Source organism: Vicugna pacos, chromosome 22, assembly GCF_048564905.1.
Source record: "Vicugna pacos chromosome 22, VicPac4, whole genome shotgun sequence".
Lineage (NCBI taxonomy): Eukaryota > Metazoa > Chordata > Mammalia > Artiodactyla > Camelidae > Vicugna > Vicugna pacos.
Genome location: NC_133008.1, coordinates 27,611,864 through 27,620,608, shown reverse-complemented (window position 1 = coordinate 27,620,608; position 8,745 = coordinate 27,611,864). Strand labels below are relative to the sequence as shown.

The window sequence follows — 8,745 nt, the reverse complement described above, 5'->3', positions numbered from 1 at the left end:
CTCTTAATTGGGGAGTCCTGAGAGAGAGGGGAGAACCAGATTGAGGTTCAAATTTTTGCTTATCTGTCTACTAGCTATCTCACCCAGAATGTTACCTTCTAGACCAAGAGTTGGCAAACGTTTTCTGAAAAGAGCCAGAGAGCAAATATTATTTTGGCCTTGTGGGCCGGACTCTGCCACAACTACTCAGCTCTGCCCCTGTAACAGGAACTCATGATGGACAATATGTCAGTGAATGGGTGGGGAAGAGTTTCACTAAACTATTTATAAAAACAGCTGCGATCAGCTGTTCAGAGGGAGGAGACTGAGTCTTTTTTCTTCACTACTATATCCCCAGTGTCAAGAACACTGCCTGATTATAAATAATGTTGCTGTTTTTAAAAAAAGTTTATATCTAAGCATTTCATTTTCTTTGAAGCAGCTGTAAAAAGTATTGTGCTTTTAATTTTGGTACCTACATTGTTAGTGTATACAAATGCATCTAAGATTTATAGATTAATCTTGTGTCCCATGATATTGCTGAACTAATTTATTAGTTCTAGAAGAGTTTTTTTGTAAATTCCTTGAGAATGTCTATGTGGATAATCATGTCATTTGCAAAGAAAGATAGCTTAATTTTTTCAAAAAAAAAAAAACACTGCCTGGCACATAGTAGGCACTCCAGCGATGTTAAATGAATGACTGAATGAATTATTATGGGTTGTATATTCTTGGGGGAGAAAAGGTGACACAAGCAGGGTGACCGGTGCTGGTGGAATGGCTGAGCAGAGCATGGTAGATCCAGCTCTGGAATACGTTCAAGGTCTTTTAGAGGACTTTTTGTTCCTTAAAGGAAGGGGAAGGGGAACAACATTTATTGGGCATCTGTTTGGTGCCAAGAGACCTAACTATTCTCATGACAGCCCTGTAAGATGGGTTTGTATCACAGAATGAATGCTTGTGTCTCCCCACCCCAGGAATTCCTAGGTTGAAACCAAATCCCCAATAGCATGGTATTCTATCCCAGTGGGGATTCGGGGCATTTGGGAAGCGATTGGGTCATGAATGGGATTAGTGCTCTTACAAAAGAGACCCCAGAGGGCTCTCTCTCCCCTTCTGCTATGTGAGGACAGAGCCAGAAGATGGTCTTCTGTGAATCAGGAGGCGGGTCCACCTGACACCAGTCTGCCGGCTCCTTGGTCGTAGACTTCGGCCTCCAGAACTGTGAGAAATAAATGTTGGTTGCTTAAGCCACCCAGTCTACGCTATTCTGTTCCAGCAGCCTGAATGGACTAAGACAGTCCATGTCCCCATTTCACGTGTGGGGAAAACTGAGGCTCAGGAATTGAGGAGACATGCTCCTGATCTCACAGGTGGAGGCAGAGCTGGGGAGGTGGTGGCTTTCCCATCTCCAGAGACGCATCCACAGGGCTGGAACACCAACCCCTCAGGAAGGTGAAAAGAGATACTCGCTCTTGGATGGGCTCTTCCTACCATGCTCACTATTTACCCTTCTGCCTGGAGTTCAATACCTCGTGGCTGGACCCTGGACCGGTATCCCATTTCCTCCTGGGGCTCTAGAGCTCTGCTGAAAAACTTTTACTTCCTCTAGGAAGTCACATTCTCTTTCTCAGCCTTTGCATGTGCTGATTGCTGGAACTGAAACACCCCTCCTTCCGCCACCCCATTCCATCTCTGCAAACAAGTCATCCTCCAGAATGCAGCCTTTCCCCTAGAATGAGACCTTCAGAAAGCTCTAGAATATTTTCCAACACCACCAAGCGACTCTTCAAGTCTCAGCCAGATGCCAACTGGATGTCCTGCAGATTGAGCTCACTTCTGACACTGTCAACCCAGAGACAGCGTCAGATCTGTTTTAAAATCAACAACAGGGTGGAGGGTGTAGCTCAGGGCTGGAGCGCCTGCTTAGCATGCATCATGTTCTGGGTTCCATTCCCAGTACCGCCATTGAAAAGAAATAAATAAACCTAATTACCTTCCCCCTAAAAATAAACAACAACAACAACAACAACAAAACCCACAACTGTGTGCACATTAAAGATCTTGTTGGCTTTATTCAGTGATTTATGAATTGGGCAGCATCTAGTCTAGCAAACAGAAAGGAGCTCTGAAGAGACGTGCAAGGCTAGAGGGTTTATAGGCAGTCGGGAGCAGGAACGAGGGAGTGGCAAGTTGCAAGGTTACTTTCTTGTACGGGGATGGCAGGAGACTATCAGGCTGTTCTTGATTAGCTGGTTTAGGTTTCCATCTCCAGGGGCGGAGGGTATAGCTTAGTGGTAGAGCGCATGCTTAGCGTGCATGAGGTCCTGGGTTCAATCCCCAGTGCCTCTGTTAAATAAACAAGCCCAATTACTTCCCCTTGCCAAATAAGCAAATAAAAAGAAGCTACTGCTTTAAAAATTTTTTCAAAAAAATACCATTAAAAAAATCTTGTTCAAGAGGCAGAGCTTAATCTCCAGCCTCGCCATAGTTTCAATCCTCTAGTCACTTGATTTCCAGGGACCAGCCCCACCCTTGAGGCTAGAAAGCGACCCTACTCTAAGGAATTTCATTAGAATAAACAGATGTAATCAAAAGGGTCTCCTTATGAATAAGAAAAATTTCCTGATCACTCAGGAAATTACATGCCCTGTGCCAGGAACCGGGCACAAAGACCCCCAGGCTGGGTCAGGTGCCTCCTCTGGGGTCTCACAATCCCTTTTTCACATATCATGCAAAAATTCTCTGCCTTCAACAGGGAATTATATTCAGTATCTTGTAATAACATATAATGGAAAAGAATCTGAAAACAAAAAAATATGCAGGTATATGTATAACTGAATCACTTTGCTGTACACCTGAAACTAACATTGTAAATCAACTACACTTCAATAAAAATTTTTCTTTAGTTCTCTGCTTTCAGATCTGTCTGCCCCTCTAGACTGTGAGTTTCACAGGAGACTGTGTCCCTGGATTAAAGCAGGTGTTTAACAAATGTCTAGTAAACAAATGAGGTGAGTGAGGAAATGTTGTCTCACTCCATTACCTAGTTCATCTTCTATACCACACAGACATACACCCAGCCCTACATTCCAGCCCGGATTCTCATCTCTCTTTCCCATGGACACATCTCATCATCTTTTAATACCACCTCCTCCAGGAAGCCTTCCTTCCTTCCCCACTTGGAGCCCTTTCTCATCAGCTGGGCTGCATGGACTCTGTCATACCCTCTAAGCTTTAATCTGACAGCAGGAGGTTTTCCCCAAATATCCGCTCCAGGTTGACGCTGCCTACTTCCCCAATTCCCAGACAAGTGCCACCTGCTACTTTAAAAGTGTCATTCTCCTCTTCTTCGAAATGTGACCCAGACTAAGCTGGCCTCTCAGAAACTTGCCAGTGATGGATTTCTAAAATCTCTCTAATACCCACAGACCAGGAGGAGATCACCATGGGCTGTGGGTAGGAATCAGGGAATGGAGAGCCTACTGGGTTTCTCTCCAGGCTGGACAGCGCCACCCAGTGCTCAAGGAGGCTTCAACACAGTTTTACAGAAAGATACCACACCTTCCTGCCTCCTTGCCTTTGCGTTGGCTGGAGTCCCGATCCAGGCTGCCCTTCCTCCATCTCGCCAACATTTTACCTGTTCTTAAGAGTGACGTCACTCCCTCAGCCTTACTGCAGGGGCGTTTGCTGTAAAGTGCCCTGACATTGCCAGAGGGCACAGGAAAGAGCGCCCATCCCCAGTGAGACTCTGTGGTCTTGTGGGGCTCACATGGTGAGCTCACAGTTCCCGTCGGTGGGGTCTGTAAGCGAGGCCTGGCCAGGCTGAGACCGTGAGGGGACATCGGCCGGCAGGGAGTGGGCCACGCACGATGCCCACGAGACGCTAAACTCGGGTCTCACTGGGACGCGGGCCACGCGTCCGGGGAGACACAGGCGGAGCGGTTTCGTGCTGGGCTAGCCTCCAGCTGCAGGATATCAGAGCACGTGGGCGGTGCCTCCGTCGTCAGCAACGCAGACCCGAGGGCTTGTCCCCCCGCAGGAAAGAAAAAACAGTGACGTCACAGTCCTCCCGGGTGTGCTCACGTCCCCACCTTGAGCCGTAGCCCCCCTCCACCTCGAGCCCCAGGAGGGAAGACGTGCCCCACCACAAGGCTGTGCCCTGCAGTAAAGCTGGCTCCTGGGTCCGCTGCTGCTTCAGCCTCAAAGGCTCCGTCCCTGGTGATGTGGATGAACTGCGAGTGCCTCACGTCTTAGAATCGGGAGACTTCAGGGTACATAGGCGCACTTCTTCCATCTTTGGGGAAAAGCCTCCTCAATCCTCTAGGTGTCACCAAACTTCTTGGAAAAGGATTGTTCTCACTCTTGACTTCACTTGTTCCTCTTACCTTCTCTCTACTGCCCATCCTACCCCCGTTCTCCGAAAATCACCAACGACAGTATCTACCTTTCCCTTGAGAAAACCAGCAGACCAGGTTTGTCTTGGTCTCACCCACGATAGGGACGTCTACTCCGTCCTTCCTGCTTGAACCCCACCTTCCTGGGACCCCCTGATGGCCTCACCTGCTGCTCCTTCTCCATCTCCTCCTGGCCTTGAAGTTCGCCTGTCATTTATGGCTCTTTACCATCCAAATCTCCTTCTTCTGTTGGAAGAACAAGAAAGGGGGGGTGCCAGAGATGGCTGACTGTCCACTTTCTCCGGGAGCGCAGCCAGTGTGAGGCTGCGGGGGGCAGCAAAGCCAGAGGGAGACACCAAGTCAAGAACTGAGTGAGAAACACTCAAGATCCAACAGGCCAAACATGAAAGTCCAAGCTGGTTATAAAAACCAAAGAGGGTATAGGGAGACCAGGGTGAGGTTATAAAACCATCTTGGTCTGGTGCTATTTTAGCTCACACAACTCACTAATAACAACAAAAACCCAAACAACCCAATCCAAAAATGGGCAGAAAACCTAAACAAGGAATTCTTCAGTGAAGACATACAAATGGCTAATAGGCACATGAAAAAATGTTCAATATCGCTAATTCTCAGAGAAATACAAATCAAAACTACAACAAGGTATCACCTCACACCAGTCAGAATGGCCATCATTCAAAAGTCCACAAACGATAAATGCTGAAGAGGCTGTGGAGAAAAGGGAGCCCTCCTACCCTGTTGGTGGGAATGCAGTTTGGTGCAGCTATTGAGGAAAACAGCATGGAGATTCCTCAAAAGACTAAAAATAGAATTAACATATGATCCAGCAATCCAACTCTTGGGCATATATCCAGAGGGAATCTTAATTCAAAAAGACACCTGCACCCCAATGTTCATAGCAGCACTATTTGCAATAGCCAAGACAAGGTAACAACCTAAACGTCCATCAACAAATGACTGGATAAAGAAGTTGTGGTATATTTATACAATGGAATGCTACTCAGCCATAAAAAATAATAAAATAATGCCATTTGCAGCAACATGGATGGCCCTGGAGAATGTCATTCTGAGTGAAGTAAGCCAGAAAGAGAAAGAAAAATACCATATATCACTCATATGTGGAATCTAAAAAAAATGCAAACGAACTTATTTACAAAACAGAAACAGACTCACAGACATAGTAACAAACTTATGGTTACCAGGGAGAAGTGAGTGGGAAGGGATAAACTGGGAGTTCGAGATTTGCAGATGCCGACTGGTAATTATAAAATAGATAAACAAGTTTATACTGTACAGCACAGGGACCTATATTTGATACCTTGTAGTAGCTTATGGTGAGAAAGAATATGAAGATGAATATATGTATATTCATGTATGACTGAAGCATTGTGTTGTACACCAGAAATTGACACAACATTGTAAACTGACTATACTTCAATTCAAAAAAATTCAAAAAAATTAATTAAATAGGCATGCTTGAAACAAACAAACAAAAAGAAGTGACATTCCTTCAGTGATGAGATAGTCTACTGGTTAGAAGGAAATTATTCATTAGTAGAAGATTATACAAGGCCGTGAATACCAGGAGGCTGGGACCCCGGGGACCATTTTAGAAACTGCTTACCATATTCCCCAGACTGTAAATTCTGTTAGTGCAGGGACACTTTTGTTCATGTTAACTATTATATCTCCAGTGCTTTAAAGAGTGAATGGCAATGGGGGAGGGTATAGCTCAAGTGGTGGAGTGCACGCTTAGCATGCAGGAGGCCCTGGGTTCAATCCCCAGTGCCTCCTCTAAAAATAAATAAACAAATCTAATTACACCCCTCCCAAAAAGAGCGAATGACTCAAAAAAGTGAATGGCATATAGTAGACAATTAATATCTGTAAAATGAAAGACTGAATGGAGTAAGCTGTATGGTATAGGAGTAGAAGAGCTAGGAATTGCTTCAATTCAACATTTCTTTTATTATGTTCAGGGGTTGTGGTCCTAATCAAAGAGCAGTGGGATGGACTGAATTGCCATGACAGGTAAAACCAAAGGTGTTGAAACTAATCGAGGAGCAGTGGGATGGATGCAACTGTCACAACACATAAAACCAAGGGTGGTGGACTACAGGGTGAACTCAGACAGGGAGGAGTCACTGAAATACAGAAGCCATGGGTCTGCTCATTTGTATCACCTTGCAAGGGCTCCAGGAAGTGATCAACAGGTATTAGACTTGGTGAGTGCTAAGCACCTACCAAATGTATCAATTAGCTATTGCTGCATAACAAACTGACTCCCACAAATTAATAGCTCAAAATAAAAACTATTTATTTAGTTCACAACCCTGTGGTTCAGAAATTTGGGTCTGGCTCAATTGAATAGTTTCGTGAAGCACAGCTGAGCTCATTTGTGCATCTGTGGTCAGCTGGTGGGTTGACTAAGTCTGGCTACTTAGCCAGTGCAGTTTTAAAAGATAGATGAAAATATTTTGACAATGCTCCTATCAAGAGATGAGGTCTTGATCCCCTTGAATGTGAGCAGGCTTGGACTTCTTCATTGAATAGAGTACAGCAGAAGTGATATTGTGTGATCTCCAACACTAGATCATAGAAGACCATGCAACCTTCTGGCTTGTTTGCTGGAAGACTCATTTTAAGAGACTTGAGACATCACATAAGGAGTCCAGCTACCCTGAGGCTGCCCTCTACTGGGGATGTCATGTGACAGGACTACATGGAAACTTCCAGAGACTACAGAAAGAAAGAAAGATTCTCCCATGAGACCCCAACCATTTGAGTGATCCCAGTCCAGGAACCACACAAATGAATGGAAATACCACCAGATAATTTCAACTCCCAGCCATTCTAGGCACCCCCAGCTCTTCAAGTCTTCCCAGCATAAGCACTAGATGCCTTGGAGAAGGAAAAAAATCATTCCTACTGCTTCCTGTCCGAGCTCCTGACCTACAGAATCCATGAATATATTAAAAATGGAGGCTGTTTTATGCCACTGACTTCTGGGATGGCTTGTTACACAGCAGTAGAAAACTGGAACAGCTGGCCTCGTTCATAGCTGAAAGTGGATTGACTGACGATCGAGGCCACAGAGGTGACTGAGTAATGTGCCTCTCATGACCCAGGCTAGCTTGAGCTAAATGGCAGAGGAGGCAGCTCTCATCAACCCCCAACAGAAACATCCAAAAATTGTCATAACCACATTTCTCAACAGTCAAAGGTTTATAGCAACTCCACCCAACAAAGAGTTTAAAGGATTGATCCCAAAGATGCTCAAAGAACTAGGGAGAAAAGTGGATGAGTGGAGTGAGAAGTCAGGCATTTTAAAGAAAGAATTAGAAAATAAAAAGAGGAACCCAACAGGGCTGAAGAATACAATGAAAGAGTTAAATATCTGAGAATAAATTTAATCAGGAAAAATTTGAACATTGACGACTACAAATAAATGAAAGAACACTTAATTGGTGGAACTACAGCCTGTGTTCAGGACTAAGGAGACTTACAATATTCTTAAGATGTCAGTACTACCCAAAGCTATCAACAGATTCAACACAATCCCTATCAAAATTCCAACATCTTTTTTTTTGCATAAATGGAAAAGCCCATCCTCAAATTCATGTGGAATTACAAGGGGTCCCTGAAAGTCAAAACAATTTTGAAAAAGAAAAGCAAAGTTGGAGGACTCGTCCTTTCTGATTTTAAAACTTAAAGCAGAGCTACAGTAACAAAACAGTTCAAGAAGGTCCCAGAAGGACAGATGTATTACCAATGGAATAGAATTCAAAGTCCAGAAATAAACCCATGCATCTCTGGCCAGTAGATTTTTTGCAGTGATGCCATGTCCATTCAATGGGGAAAAGCTAGTGTCTTTAACAAATGGTGCTGGGACAACCAAATTTCCACATGCAAATGAATGAAATTGGACCCCTACTTCACGCTGTATATAAAAATTAACTCAAAATGGATCAGTAACCTAAATACAAGAGTGAATACCATTCAACTCTTAGAAGAAAACATAGTGATAAATCTATATGACACTGAATTTGGCAATAGATTCTTAGATGTGACATCAAAAGCACTGGCAACAAAATGAAAAAATAGATAAATTGGACTTCATCAAAATTTAAAATGTTTGCACATCAAAGGACATCTTCAGGAAGGTGAAAAGGCTTCCTACTGAATGGGAGAAAATATAAGCAGATCATATATCTGATAAGAGCTTAATATCTGGAATATATAAAGAAATCCTACAACTGAATAACAAAAACATATAGCTCAGTTTAAAAATGGGCAAAAGACTTAAATAGACATTTCCCCAAAGATGGTCTATGAATGACCAATAAGC

At 44.0% G+C, this 8,745-nt stretch overlaps 1 non-coding gene across 1 annotated transcript; it reads left to right on the top strand.

Moving 5' to 3' along the window:
• The first annotated feature begins 3,640 nt into the window (after positions 1-3,640).
• LOC116285133 (small nucleolar RNA SNORA49) lies at positions 3,641-3,767 on the top strand. The gene has a single exon (XR_004194815.1). It is a non-coding gene; the product is annotated as a small nucleolar RNA SNORA49 (small nucleolar RNA).
• Positions 3,768-8,745: the final 4,978 nt, after the last annotated feature.